Raw genomic sequence first — 15579 nt, 5'->3', positions numbered from 1 at the left:
CTCTTGAGAGTCCCTTGGACTGAAAGGAGATAAAACCGGTCAATCCTAAGGGAAATCAGTCCTGAATATTCATTGGAGGGACTGATGCTGAATCTGGAGCTCCAATACTTTGGCCACCTGATGCGAAGAACCAACTCATTGGAAAAGACCATGATTTGGGAAAGACAGAAGGCAGGAGGAGAAGGATGAAACGGTTGGATAGCATCACCAACTCAATGGACATGAATTTGAGTGAGCTCCGGGAGTTGGTGATGGACAGGGAAGCCTGGTGTGCTGCAGTCCTGGCATGCTGGGGTCACAAAGAGTCAGACACGACTGAGCGACTGAACTGAATTTGAAACACCAGAAGGAGTGGGTGCTTTCTTCAAGGTTGTTTGAGAAAGCCACACAGCTTTAGACTACCACCCTGTCCTAGCCTGCAGTATTACCTTTTTATTCCTTCTTCCCTTGGTTCTGAGAACAGGAAAGAAATTAACATTTTTGAAAATCACACACAAAGCCAAGTCTGTGCAAGGCGTTGGCAACAATTTTAATAACAATTGTAGTTAATGACAGAAGTTGTTATCAAATTGGAGTGAAATCTCCCTATATCCCATTTAACCTTTTCCTTGTTCTACTCTGAAAATTTGCCATAGGGTGCTTTTTTTTAAATCATGAAAAACTTTTGATGCAAAGAACCGATTCATTAGAAAACCCTGATGTTGGGAAAGATTGAAGGCAGGAGGAGAAAGGGATGACAGAGGATGAGATGGCTGGATGGCATTACTGACTCAGTGGACATGAGTTTGAGCAAGGTCCAGAAGATGGTGAAGGACAGGAAAGCCTGGCATGTTGTAGTCCATGGAGTCGCAGAGTCGGACCTGACTGAGCAACTGAAAAATGATAACAACATCGAAAGGATGGTTCTCATGCCACACCAAAATCTTGATTTTCCAGTGTAAAAAACCCTCCAACATATCTGTCCACACTCCCCGTTCAGTTAGGTCAGTTCAGCCGCACTAGTCCACACCCCCACTTCCCTTCTAGAGGAAGGATTGGAAGCTAGGGGTCAGGACCTTCACTCAGTGTCCAGAGGATCTTCGCTAGCCTCTTTCTACAGCTTCTGGGTTCTTTAAATGTACTTCCTTCCCCTTTACATCTTTAATCTGTTGTATCTTTCTTATGCTTTAGCCTCAGTTTCCTTTGTTCTCCTTCATTCTCACAGTCTAACATCTCACTCACCCACTCAAAGATCCCCATCACCCGGAGGATAAAACCCATACTCTTGAATGTGGGTTTGAACTTCAACCCACCCTAATCCACCCTGGGGCCTGGTCTTGGTTCCCCTCTTCTACACTGTCCTGTGTATCACTTGTGCTCTTGTCCAGATTATCAAGTCTTTGTCCTGAACTTATGCTGGCTTACACTTCCATACTCCCTCAGAATTCACTGTGGCCCTGCGCTTGTTTACATCAGCATAATGCAGGTAGCAGTGACATATCTCACTGCTGGAAAATGCTTTGATAATATTGACTGAAAAAAAAAAGCACAACAAAAAAGTTGAGAATCCTGTTTTATTCTACAAAATTTCTGAGGACTTCAAGCCCAGAAGCAGCCTCTCAGATAGCTCTAAGGGATTTCTCTGAAGACATAAATGAGGAGCCAGGATATACAGGAGTTTTCCAGTAAAAACCAGACAGTTGGAACATCAAAAGATTACTTTTAATTAAAGGAGGCCAAATATCTCAAGTTAAGGAATTTGAGAGCATTTCAATGTATGGGAAGATGCAAGAGCCTGGCCTCATTGAAATCATTTCTTTGATATGTACCTTAGGGCTTCCCTCATAGCTCAGTTGGTAAAGAATCTGCCTGCAGGAGACCTTGGTTTGATTCCTGGGTTGGGAAGATCTCCTGGAGAAGGGAAAGGCTACCCACTCCAGTATTCTGGCCTGGAGAATTCCATGAACTTTATAGTCCATGGGGTCACAAAGAGTTGGACACAACTGAGCGACTTTCACTTCAATTCATTTAGCTATCTAGGACAAGTATCCACTTTCTTCTCATCCTGAGTCCCCTCTAGATACACAGTTGGTGGGGAAGTGGAGTGGTTTCAGTAGTTGAGGACTTGATGGAGGGCATCCTTTTGCCATCCTGAATGCCTCTGGAATGACCATTGGGAGTGGCTCTAATGTAACAGATGGATAACTGTAACATCCTTTGTTTGCTGATATGGCAGACAACACTTCATTTACAATAGTCACTGTATGAATTAGCATGTGCCCTGCCCCATGCCTCAGCAACCAGTGTGACACTGCTGATGGCGAAGCCTCTATTATTCTACATCTCTAGGAGAAGAAATCTCCAATTAGAGCCCTCAACAACTTGTGATGGACAGAGATTTCCTTCTTTGTCCCCAGCATGAAGCACACAGAATCCCAGGTCCCTGACCAGGGATCACAGCCCCATCCATTGCAGTGGCAGTGCAGAGACATAAACACTGGAGGATCAGAGAAATCCAAGGTTCTTATTTGTAAATTGTGCATTGCTAGTACTGCCCATACTGCTTAGACTGACTGATATATGTCCCTTAGGGCTAAGCTTGCCAGGTGACTGACAATTCCTGGAGTCCAGTACCACACCAGTGCTGCCTTCTTTGATGGGCATTCCCTCTTCCCCACCACCCACACAGAAAAGTCCTTTGATCTACTGAGATGCAACTCAGTTGCACCTCCACCAGGAAGCCTTCCTAACTTTCTACCCAAGGCAACATTAGGCATCAGCTTCCCAGGGCTCCGGGAGCATGTCTCTTACAGTCTGGTCACATTTCTTTTCTGATGTTTTGATTCCAGGACTACAAGGCCCCTACTAGCCTATGCAAACAAACAAACAAACAAACAAAAAGCTGGCCTTCTGGGTGGACAAGCTCCCAAGGGGTCTGGATCCTGCAAAGGATCATGAATTAGGCTTCGGGCCACCTTCCCCCGGGCCCAGCATCTGTGACCCCGGCATAATCCCCACTGTGTTTCTTTATTCCAGGCTCTGTCTACACAGCAAGCATTTTCCACACTAGGCTTACAGCACCTTGAAGAAGTATTCACTAGACGAAGGAATATTTCCTTATAGATGAGATCCTTTCTCAATTTCTCCCTCCATCCCCCACCCTCTTCTCTGTATCACTTACTGGTCCCCCAAGCCTAGGACTAAGGAGTAGCTGGAATTAGCAGTCAGACAGACCTGGATTCAAATCTTGGCTCAGCTACTCACAGGCCCTGTGGCTTGCAGGGAGACACTTAACCCTCAGTTTCCTCATCTGTAAGTTGGGGACACTCTCAAGATGCCCATGAAAAGCATGTAGGAAAATGCATTCAGTGACTATGGTCTTATCGGTGGATCAGAATCTGTGCTGGGAGACTGGAGTGGCCAGGAAAGGCCTCCCTGAGGGGGAGACATTTGAGATGATGCTGAATGTTTAGAAGGAGCCAGTCATGCAAAGAACTGGGAGATCTTTCCAGACCCAGAAATAGCCATTACAAATCCCCAAGGTAATCAAGCTTAATAAATGGCTACTTTCCACCTCCATTCTTCCTTCCATACTTGGACACTGGCTAGAGATCACTCACCATAAACTCATCACATACTTCACTTGTGAAATACCAGCAATGGGCCATCTCTGTCCTCCCTAGAAGGGAGACTCTGGGGCTGTCACAGAGCTGCGTCATCTCTGAGCCCAGAGCTGTGTAGACAAGACGGTTATCACCAGGGGTATCAGGTGCCAGGGGCACCACGAGTGACTCTTCCCTTCTCCATGTTCTTATCCTCTCCCCTAAGCCCTCAGGGAACTGATAGAGCCAAGAGACAAGTAAAGGCTCTTGTCTCATTTTCCCCATGTGATCATGGGGGACCCTGACCACACTGCTCTCTGGGCAAAATCTCTTTCCTCCATTCCTTCTCCAAAGGTGGCCTGTGGCTAGCATCAGCACCTGACCCTTAAGTCTACTGGAACTCAACTCATGATCAACTGGACCCGGGAATGCCCAGCCTTGCCCTGTGAGCCTGTACTTTTTCTGTAACCAGATCCTTTAAACAAAGTCCTCAAAGAACATGATTGGTTGCATCCCCCCCACCCCACCCAACCAAGGTCTTAAAAGATCCAAGGTCTTTTTTGAGCATCAAAGAGGGAACAGTTCCTTGAAAACAGACTAGTCTCAGCCCACCCAACTTCGCTCAGCCAGGGGTTCCCTGAAGAAAGAGTAAGACACTGCATCCATTGATGATGGACGCAGAGCAGGGAGTGGTAGACCAGTTGGCACTCAGCTTGTGTGAGACAGAGGACCTTAGGAGCCTTGGCCATTGAAACTTTTCACCATTTTGGTCCTTAGGGATGAGATCAGGTGTTATAAGACAGAAGTTACCAACAGGGAAGGTTGTAGATTCCTCAGAGGAAACACGAATTGGGCTGATGAATCGCCTCTCATAAAGGAACTCTGGGTATAAGACATGCCAGGACACTTAGATACATTAGGAAGTATTTTTAAGTGCTTTGGATGACCTACCATTTTGTTGTCCAGCTTGGGGTGATGCCAACAGAGTGGAATCAAAGGGTTCCTGGGGGAGGCTGTCTCTCTCCTTGAGAACCATTAGCAGTGAGTATGGCTCTATTCCCACTGTTTCCTGAGCAGGAATTCCAGAAGGAAGAATGTGATCTCCAACAAGCTTAACTGGAAGACCCAGGTGGGTTTGGCCTTCTGTTTGTATCTTGTGGACGCATGCATCACATTTCTTCCAATATTGAAAATGTGCAATTTTAATACTGCTCTAGCCTAGCTCTTTGACGTAGACTGGCATCACCTACGATCTGAGCCATCTGGCCCACTACCTAAAGCCACTTATATGTCCCTGGGCTGCCCCTAATGTCTTCACTTTGCCATTTGACCTCTTTTCCTCTTAGCAATCTCCTCTCCAACTGAGGACAGCAATGCACATCTCATGAAGTTGCTAGGAAGACCATATTGGATCAGGAATGTCTAGCAGGGCCCCCAGCATTTACTTTCATCATGCTAATAGCAGTCTTTTCTCCAAGGTGGCAAGAATCTCCCCACTCTGAGATAGTCCATGCAGTTCAGGTTGATTTTCCAGCTAATCCTTAAGGAAGAGATTACAGTAGAATTCTCTGTATTCTGAGAATTCTCTAAGTTCACTCCCCAAGGACACTGGTGGAGGTAAAGATTTTATCAAGAGGTTTCTATTTTTTTTATCAAATCCATTTGTGGCCTAAAGGGAACAATTAGGGCAGGTCCAAGCATATATTAACTAGGAGCTCCCTGTCACCACTACATGCTAAGAACCTGCTCTTTCCTGAGTACTTGGACCCAGGAAAGAAGCATGAAGTGGCTTGGGCTCCTTGGGCTGGTGGCCCTCTCAGAGTGTGTGGTCATGTAAGTACAGGGACTGTAAGTGACATCACCTCTCTTTCTGGGTTAGGAGGTAATATGCAATCATTCTTTGACAGTTTTAAAGTTCAACCCTCACTTATTGATAAGTCCTTGCCTTGCACATCATGGGGCTCCAGGGTCTTGGGGTAGGCCTGCAGAGTTGCACAATTCTGGGGGTACCAGTCACAAAATGATCTGTGTTTAGAAGGCACTCTGGAATTCTTCAGTGCACAACCTATGCAACTGTAAGTGTGGTTCTGTGGAATAGCATTTCTCTTTCATTTGCTTCTAGCTCTCCTCTCTCCTTCCCCTCTAATTTTATGTGTATGTGTCTGTCTTTATCTCGATGTCTCTCATTTATCTCTCCATCTCTTTCGATGTCTCTGTGTGTTCATAATTCTCTGTGTTGTTTTCTTTCAGTTTTTCAATTTTGATGCTTCTTTAGCCTCTTAATTTCCCTAATTTGTTCCCCACCTTCTAGCTTCCTCTCTCACCCCTCTCTTGTATTCAACTCTGGAGAAAGAGTGGTGGGGTAATTCTTGTCTGCTTTCCCTCTGACAAGCAGTGTGACCATAGCCAAGTCACAGACTCCCTGAATTTCAAATTCCTCTCCTGTGAAAAAGAGGATATTGATGCCCCCTTTAACTCCCTCTCAAAGCTTAAGAAAGATACAGTGTGATGGCCACAGCAAAGGCTTTCACTGTTGAGACTTCCTATATAACAGGTACATTACATCCATCATGTTACTTAACATGCAAAACATTCTACACTGGGAGTGGGGATTACTATATTCCACCTTTTTATCAAAGGGAAACCGAGACTCCAAATGGTCATATGGCTTACTCATGATTACACATGATACTTTTGAACTGTGATGCTGGAGAAGACTCTTGAGAGTCCCTTGGACTGCAAGCAGATCTGACCAATCAATCCTAAGGGAAATCAGTCCTGAATATTCACTGGAAGGACTGCTGCTGAAACTGAAGCTCCAATTCTTTGGCCACCTGATGGGAAGAACTGACTCATTGGAAAAGACCCTGATGCTGGGAAAGATTGAAGGCAGGAGGAGAAGGGGATGACAGAGGATGAGATGGTTGGATGGCATCACTGACTCAATGGACATGAGTTTGAGCCAGCTCTTGGAGTTGGTGGTGGACAGGGAAGCCTGGCGTGCTACAGTCCATGGGGTTGCAAAGAGTTGGACACAACTGAGTGACTGAATTGATGATTACACAACAGAACCTGTATTCAGATGGAGGTCTCTGACATGATCTTTGCATGGCATTCTAATAAAAAGATGATGTTCATAAAAATGCCTGGAAAATATACAGTGCCATTATAATACCAGGTATGGCAGTCATACCATAACACAGACAGCTGACTGTTGCTTCTTCATTTCCTTTTCTGCATGCTTGGTGGAAAAATCCCTCTAATGAAGATGAAGACCATGTGAGAAACGCTCATGGAAAAAAACTTGTTGAACAATTTCCTAGAGGAACAAGCTTACCACCTGTCCCAGAATTCCTCTCATGACCAGAAATTCTCATCTCACCCCCTGAAGAATTTCATGGATGTGAGTACGTTGGGAGGATGGTGCTCCACAGCGCCCCCTGGTCCTCTGGCCTAGCACTGGGGCTCACCTGGAGGTGCCAGGTGGGATGCTGGGGCTGGGGCTCCTGTAGGAGGCAGAAATAGTGGGGAACAGGGACCCCATTCCCAGAGGAGAAGGCAATCTCATCCTCAACTCTTGGGCTGTGCTGACTGGGCCCAGCTTTATCAGCTGGCTAGTGAACACCCATTTCTGTGCCAAAGATATTACTTTGAGGGAGATTGTTCTTTCTGAAAGAAGTGAGCCACTGAGTTACAGATAAAGGGTGAACCATAACTGATCAAAAGACAGAGCCAACTGCACATCAAGTGTGAAACCCCAGGTAGAGAAAGTTTATCCTCTGCAGATCCAAGAATGATTACATTAAAAATGTACTGAGCCCATAAGGCACTTGAGGTCGCAATAATCTGACACTATATTCATAGCTATTGACTTTAGAAAAAGTCTTACCTCTTCTTCACGAATGCACAGGCCACCCTTAAATAGAGGCAAAGAGTAAATACATGTCAAATGGAAGGGCCACCTGTGTGGTGTATATGGGATGTGGTCTGAGTTTAGAGGGAGTGGCCCTGGGGTGACCTGGGAGGACCACATGGAGAAAGAGGCACTCAGACTGGGGCTTGAAGAGGAGGCTGCAGAGTTTCTCAATTGAAGTCACTGGACTTCCCTGGGGGTTCAGGAGTTATGACTCTGGGCTTCCAATGCAGGAGGTGCCGCTTCAATGCCTGGTTGAGAAGCTAATATCCCACATGCTACAGGGCACAGAAAAAAAAAAAAGATCAAATGCAGACACCCTTGTGAGCAAAGCCTGTGAGCTGCAACCTGACACCCAGAGGGAGATAGCAGTGTGGGAATCAAGGGGAGCCAGATCTGCACTGGCCCACTCTCTTTGGCTCCCATAGCTAGCTTATTTTGGTAACATCACCATTGGAACACCCCCTAAGGAATTTCGGGTCCTCTTTGACACCGGCTCATCTAAACTGTGGGTGCCTTCCATCAGCTGTTTCAGTCCTGCCTTTTGTGAGTACCTGCCCTTCGCCCCATCTTGTACTCACTTTCCCACCCCCTTCTCTACCCTTGGCAACTGACAGACACTTATCTCTTGTGTCTGCAGATACACACATTACCTTCAACCCTCAAGAGTTCTCCACCTTCCGGTATACAAACAAGTCCTTCAACATCATCTACGGATCTGGGAGGATGAGCGCAGATCTCAGCTATGACACTGTTCGGGTAACGTGGCAACAGAAGTGGAGTCATGGCTGGCCTTGGGAACGACCGCTGCTTACCCCTCAGGACTCTGTTCCTGGGGAGACAGCACCCTTGCTGACACACAAACTCCCAGAGTGGCTAACCCAGAGAGGGGCTTGGAGTGTGGGCTTATAGCTCCTTTGCCCATGAGCAGCTCAAGGTTCCTTTTGTTGGGATCAGGGAGAGATGAAGAAAAAGTACCCAGTTTTATATTTTCAGACTGTGCCGGGCACTTTCTTGCAAATAACTGGTTTAATCCTGCAACAACCTCACGCAGCAGGTACTACGATTAGCTCCATGATACAGATGAGGGAACTGAAGTGCAGAGAGCAAGGGCCTGGCCAAGGTCACACCTGTGGTAAGTAGTAGAGCTGGCCTGGCCAGTCATGACTCAAGCTGGTGTGGTGTGTTTGGGACAGGATAAAAGTGATCTGGGGCCCCTGGGGAAAGTCTGGGGCTTCAGGCATCCAGCCTGGGAAAGCAGGGGTCACAGATGTGGGAGGGGCCCGATAAACGGTTTCCTACTCTATTGGACTTTTGAGAATCTAATAAAAGCTATGGCCTGCCTCCTCCAAAGTACCTGAGTATTACCCCCGCACCCCCCACACAAATATCCATCCCCAAGTGCATATTTCCCAGGCAGAGTTTTCATATGAACCTGTCCAGTGACATTGTATAATGGACTTCTGTCTTCTGGGCAGATGCAGAATCCACAATGCACCTCAATGAATTCTGTCCATTTCTGTCATCAGATCATAGTGATGCCAAAGAGAAGGCTACCCTGCACTCTATTCATTTTGCCCACAAGGGGGAACCACTTGGTCCTGAGTCCAGAATGACCCACATGGACAGAAGGCATGAGGTCAACTTGACTCATTCAGATGATGTTTGCCAGAGGAGCAGCTGTTGTTAAATACACAGCCCCACACAAATGGAACCTGAATTCTTGTCCCAACTTGGTCTCCCCATCTGAGGATAAGCGAGTCCAAGGCCAGGTCTCAGTTATTCTCTGTGGTTCTAATGCCATCTGCATACCCACCTGTCTCAGCCTCACTTCCCAAACCATGATGTTGGAACACTCGTCTCTTCCACAGATCAACAACCTTGTTAGCACTGCCCAGCCATTTGGCCTGAGCTTGGAGGAGTTCGGGTTCAGTCATGTACCCTTTGATGGCACCCTCGGCTTGAGCTACCCCAGTTTCTCCACCCCAGAGATAACCCCCATCTTTGACAACCTGGAGGAACAAGGTGTCATTTCTGAGCCTCTCTTTGCCTTCTACTTGAGCACATAAGTCTGAGCTGGACAAGCTCTCTCTCCAAATTAGCTGTAAGATGCTTGCAGTTGCATGAAAAATTATAGGCCACCTTTTTCCTGACAGATAGTCTAGCCCACGGAAACTGAGAGCCCCAGGGCCACATCTGGCCCCACCACTGGTTTTTGTAAATAAAACTTTATTGAAACCCAACTCTGCTTGTGGTCTCAAGGGCTGCAGCTTGGTCCATGGGGATGGAGGGAAGAGAGAGCAATGAAAGATATCAGGAAACAGGCTGGAGGAAAAGAGAATAGGATTTTCTGAGGGACTTGATATGGAAGAAAAGAGAAGGATGGCGGGAACATTTCCTTCCTCGCTAACATTTCACTGGGAGCCCAGGATGAGCTACACAGTTTGCAGGAGCCAGTGCAAAATGAAACTGTTGGACCCCTTGTTCAACAAGTATTAGGAATTTCAAGACAGGGTGACAGAGGTGAGGGGCCTGCTGAACGTGGGGCCTCATGGACGGTACATCATGTATGGTACAGGTCACATGCCAGAGAAGCCAACACTGGGTGCCCCTGAACCCATGCTGCTTGTGCCTTCAGGCCTCAACTTTTCTGAAAAATGACAGTTTAGATAAGGGAAATGCCAGACCCCTCCATCATGGTGTACCCTGTAGGGATCTGTGAGCACTCAGGTCACTGGAGGGGACCAGGCTCTCTTCAGAAGCCCGGTCAGTTTTCCCAGCTTTGAACCTCTTCTGTGCCACTCATTGGCTGGTGACCAACTTTGGTTGGGTTCTCAATCCTTCCGAACCTGAATTTCTGCATCTATAAAATGGGGACTCTAGTAGTGCCTCTGATGGGTGGACAAGCCCAGCCCACACACAGTGCCTGGCATTTCTCTCCTCCAAAGAGCCCCCTATCTTCCTTCTTGTGACAGCCAGAAGGAGAGTAGCAGTGTGGTGATGTTTGGTGGAGTGGACAATGCCTACTACAATGGAGAGCTCAACTGGGTACCGGTGACCAAAGCTTGGTACTGGCAGATCACCATGGACAGGTAAGCCTCTCCCTTTGAGGATCACCCCAAGTGATGCTCCCACACATGCACAAGGATACATGCAGACACAAATGTACTCTCAGATACTCTGTCAAATACACGTATATACACTCCACCCCCACAGATCCACATAAACACACAGAGAGACACATAAACACACACATAGGCACAAATATAAACACACACAAGCAGACAGATACACACAGATACACACACAGAGACATATACAAACACACACACAAACACAGATACACAAACACAGATACACACCCATGGGTTTATAATCACCGCAGCCTCCTGCAGAGACTTCTGTCCAGGTCCTGAGATGATCCAGAGAGAACTGGGCAGCCCGAGCAGGGCTGCACCCACTGTGCTGTGAGGCAGGGAGCATGGCTTGAGGACCCTAAAGTGCAGTGAACAGAGGATCACAAGAGTTTCGTCATAGGGTTGTGATAAGATGACCAACTGTCCAGGGTTACTGGGACCAAGCGAGTTCTCAGCACATAGAACAGACAGTTAAAAAACAGAGAAAGTCCTGAAAAAATGGGGAAAGCTGGTCTCCTTTGGGAGAAGTTACCCACTAGTGGAGACAGGTTGACTGCAGTTTTGAGGTCTGAGAGCAACTCATAAAGAGAGATATCCCACATAACCACAGCTCCTCACCCCCATAGTGGGCACACAGTGGGGCAAGGGCTGTGACAGAGAGTCAGGAAGCTGGGTTCCAGAAGCGGCAGAGAACAGGGGGCAATAATTGACGAGATTCTATGTGATAGCCTCAGAGGAAAACTGAGCTGTCCTTTGGACGTCCTCTGGGCTAGCTTGGGCATCCCCTGGCCAGGGCCTCAGTGTCTGAGCCTGGTGAGGGGCCAGTGCTTGGAGACAATCTCTCCTAGGGAGCCCGTGTCTCCCCACCTACCACTCTGAGAATCTGATGCTCCAGGGAACCTCCATTTTCACTATGTTGGTTGACCCATCATTGGTCAGAAACCAGATACAGATCTCTGGGTGTTCCTCATTCATTTTTTCAATTATTTATTTATTTCTTCAATAAACATTGTGCATCCACTGTGTGCCAGGCACTCTAGTGAGGCAATGAGGATAAAACTTGCCCTAACATCTCATAAGGCATATGTACATGAAACGACTCACAGACTTAGTGAATCACCACTTTGGTACATGCTAGACATGAGGAAGGGTCTAGAGACAGTGACCAAGACAGGAGACTAATCCAGTCCAGGGGAAAGACTTCGCTGAAAATGTGGCAATTAAGCTGGAACCTGGAAAACGAGGAGAAGTTAGCTAGACAAAGGGGATGGTGGTCTTCTAGGAAGGGCGACGAGAACCTGTCATGGCCCTGAGGAGTGAAAGGGCCTGGAAGATTCAAGTACTGCTTTCAAAGATGTCAAAGAAGGTGACATGACAAAGAGCAAAGGAAAACAGAGTCAGGACTAGAGCTGAAGCCCCAGCTGTTCAGGAGACTTTCAAGGAGGGGACAGTCGTGGGGGAGACTCAGAGTGACGCTGGTGCACTCTTTGTCCCACTGTCTCCCAGTGAATGGGATGGTGATTGGTTGTTCCAGCGGATGTCAAGTCCTTGTGGACACCAGGACCTCTTTGCTGATTGGCCCAAGTAAAGTGGTCCCCAACATCCAGAAGCTCATCGATGCTATCGCCTCCAAGGATCATGAGGTGAAGGGTCAAGCCACTGGGTCACTCCTGGTCTCCTTGCACACCAAGGATCAGCAGGGCCAACCTCCCTCCCTCTTTCTCTTACAGCATGTGGTTTCATATAAGAGCATTGGGGCCCTGCCTCCTGTCATCTTCATGATCGACAGCACTGACTACCCTGTGCCCCCTCAAGTCTATATGCGGCAGGTGAGGGGCCAATCCTTTGGGCTGGCTTTCAAATCTGGGACTTGCAGGAACCCTCCTTGGGCTGCTGCTGGTAGGAGGGCGTCCTCTGCCCTCCTCCCAGTCAAGTCACAGGCCAAGTCACACCATTGCAGATGCTGCTTAGCCCATGTGGCTGGGCCAGTGCCTCCCACAAAACCAACCACTTGAGAGTAAAGGCCTCTGGCACAGAGTAAAGAGAGTGAAGTCTGGCACATCTATCCTTTGGAAAGAAATGTGGAGACACCACCCCATGCTGGCATGATGCCTGGCATAAGGAGAAGGGAATGCTAAGGTCCTTTGCCCTCAAAAGGCTTCAGTTCAACCAGAGCCTTCAAATGGATAAACCTGGAAAGTCAGCTCTAGCAATCTGTGAAATAGGCCATGTGACAAGGAGGATGGCTGGGGACAGCCCCAGTGTGCTGTCCCACCATGGGGGTTGACAGTCTCCTTTCCTTCTCACAGTTGTTCTGGTTTGGATGTTAACCTACACGGTTACCCCAGCTCTCGGCTACAACTTCCCCTTGCTAAGACCCGGTCCCCCCTCTGTGAGTTGGGGTTACCTGACCTCTCTGTGGGGAAGGTAGGATGCTAAGGTGGATAAAGGAGCATAGTGATTGCACAGCCCTGGCACAGGGTTAAGATTTAATGTCAGCTCCCTATGGAAGTTCAGGGCAGGCTGGCAGACTCAAAGAAGGCTTTGAGGAAAAGAGGGAATTTCAGTAATTCTAAACTCCCAGCCTCATGGAGGCATAAGGAGGCCTGCTTGGGTTGAGGTGATGCTATACTGGATTCCACACACATGGCACCCCCTGGGGTTGTGCAAAGGGATACTGGGGCCACATTAGGGGTGATGAGGTCCACAAATGAGGGGAGCATCAGGGTAAGTCAACCAACCCAACCTGGAGTGGCCTTGGAGGGTAAGGGTATGTCCAGGAAGGCTTCCTAAGGGCCTGAGTGCAGTATAAAGAACAAGTTGTGGGCACTGCTATATTTAAGATGGATAAACAACAACGACCTATTGTGTAGCCCTGGAACTCTGCTCGATGTTATGTGGCAGCCTGGATGGGGAACCTTGGAGAGAACAGCTATATGTATATGTATGGCTGATTCCTTGTACTGTCCACCTGAAGCTCATGATATTGTTATTTGGCTATAAAATAACAATATAAAATCAAATTTTATTTACTCATCACCTGAGGACGTGGGGTACACCCAAGAACAAGAAGGCCAAGACATGTGGTTGCCATGAGACAGGGGGATATGGGAAAGGAGGATTGGGAGTTTAGGCTTATTAAATGAAACCTAATATAGAGGATGGATGAACAACAAAGTATTAAAATAAAAAATGTTTAAGAAGAGAATAGTTTGTGGTGAAGAGAGAGAAAACAGGCATTCTCTGCAGAGAAAACTGTGAGTGGAGGTGAGAAGGGAAGAAACAGCAGAGCGTGAGGGGACCTACAGGACACTCTTGGTCTTTAAAAAAAATGATTGATGTATTCTTGATTTTTTAGTGCTGCATTAAGTTCTGCTGCAAAGCAAAGTGACTCAGTTATACATATACAAATATTTATATATATGTATTTTTCATATTGTTTTCCATTGCAGTTTATCACAGGGTATTGCATATAGTTCCCATTGTTATACAGTAATACTTTGTTCTTTATCCATCCTCTATATTAATTTTCATTTAAAAATCCCAAACTCCCAATCCTCCTTTCCTCATGGCAACCACATGTCTTGGCCCTTCTTGTTCTTGGCTGTACCCCACTTCCTCAGGTGCTGAGAGAACCACTTGATTCTTACCGAAGGAGGGAAATGAAACCAAAAAATATGCCAGGGCTGGATATTGATAGGGGTGGCAGGTAGTGGCCCAGGGTGACTGATGTGTGTTTCAGTCTCCCCAGAGTTCTCAGAACGTCTGTATTAGCAGCATTTGAGGGGGCACAGAGGACTTGGACTCCACAGAGACCTGGATCCCAGGTGATATCTTCCTGAGGCTGTATTTCTCAGATTTTGATCGGGGAAACAACAGGGTTGGCCTGGCTCTTGCAGTGTAAATGCTGTGGCTGCTTCAGGAATTAATCAGGCCTACTCTAAACACACATTCTCTCAACTCAGTGCACACCTGCCAGAGATGCTGGTGAACTGTGTTTGAAGCTCTGCAAGCCCTATTCTCAGTAAAGAATAAAGGGTTCATCTCAATGATGCTGATATGAATGGGTGCCTCTCCTTGGGTAGCAGAGGTGGATCATACCTGGGCAGGACCTAGAATCAAGTCTGAACTACTAGTGAGAGGAGCCCAACTCCAAATGACTTCAAGGAAAGGGGAGGCTTATTGGAAGGATACTGGGGATCTGGGATCTGGGACACGGGAACCAGAACAGATCCAAAGATCTCCGGGACTGGACCCAAGAAATCAGAAGCCATCAGCTCACAGTTTGACACCCTCACTCTTTCTCTTCTCTCTTTGATTCTCTTAGCCTGACAACTTTCTTCCCTCAGGCTTCTACACCTATTGAAGGACTGCAGCTGCCTGCCCCAGGGCTTTATATCTCTAAAGCATCTAGTCAGTGAGGAAAGAAACTCAGAAGGCATCAAGGCTCCAGGGAGGGATCTGATTGACCCAACTCAGATCTTGAGTCCAGTTCTGGACCAACTGTGTTGGTAGGGGCATGGGGTCCTATAATTGGCCCTACATGGTCGTGTGGCCCTGACCCTGCACCAACTGTGATTGAGATTTACTCCAGAATCATGTGGCTAGAGATAGAGAGGCAGCCACAGAGGAAGCGTCAGGGGGAGGTTCTAGACCGTGGTAGAGTTTATGGCTGCCCCACCAACTACACCACCTCCTCATTCAGAGAGATGGTAAGGGGTAATGAAATTAGACTGTATTCTTGCCATTCTGGAGGAACATTGGCAGTGGCCTTCTGCTGCAGGGAGACCTGGGTATGGCCCTTTACACCGAGATGGTTCCCTTCCGTCTCTCCACCCCAGCCACCAGCTCTCTTCTGCCCACACCTGCTTTTCCTTTCCAGTGCCACCTTGCAAGTGACAGCCCCATGTGGATTCCTGAGCCACCCCCTCCTCCAGGGTCCAGCAAG

General features: G+C 47.5%; 1 pseudogene; it reads left to right on the top strand.

The window, feature by feature from the left end:
• The first annotated feature begins 5343 nt into the window (after window positions 1–5343).
• Window positions 5344–14535, top strand: LOC122430950 (annotated as a pseudogene).
• The last annotated feature ends 1044 nt before the right edge of the window (window positions 14536–15579 follow it).

Source organism: Cervus canadensis, chromosome 29, assembly GCF_019320065.1.
Source record: "Cervus canadensis isolate Bull #8, Minnesota chromosome 29, ASM1932006v1, whole genome shotgun sequence".
In the NCBI taxonomy this organism is placed as follows: Eukaryota; Metazoa; Chordata; class Mammalia; order Artiodactyla; family Cervidae; genus Cervus; species Cervus canadensis.
The sequence above is the reverse complement of the archived record's forward strand: the minus strand, read 5'-3'. Positions and strand labels throughout refer to the sequence as shown.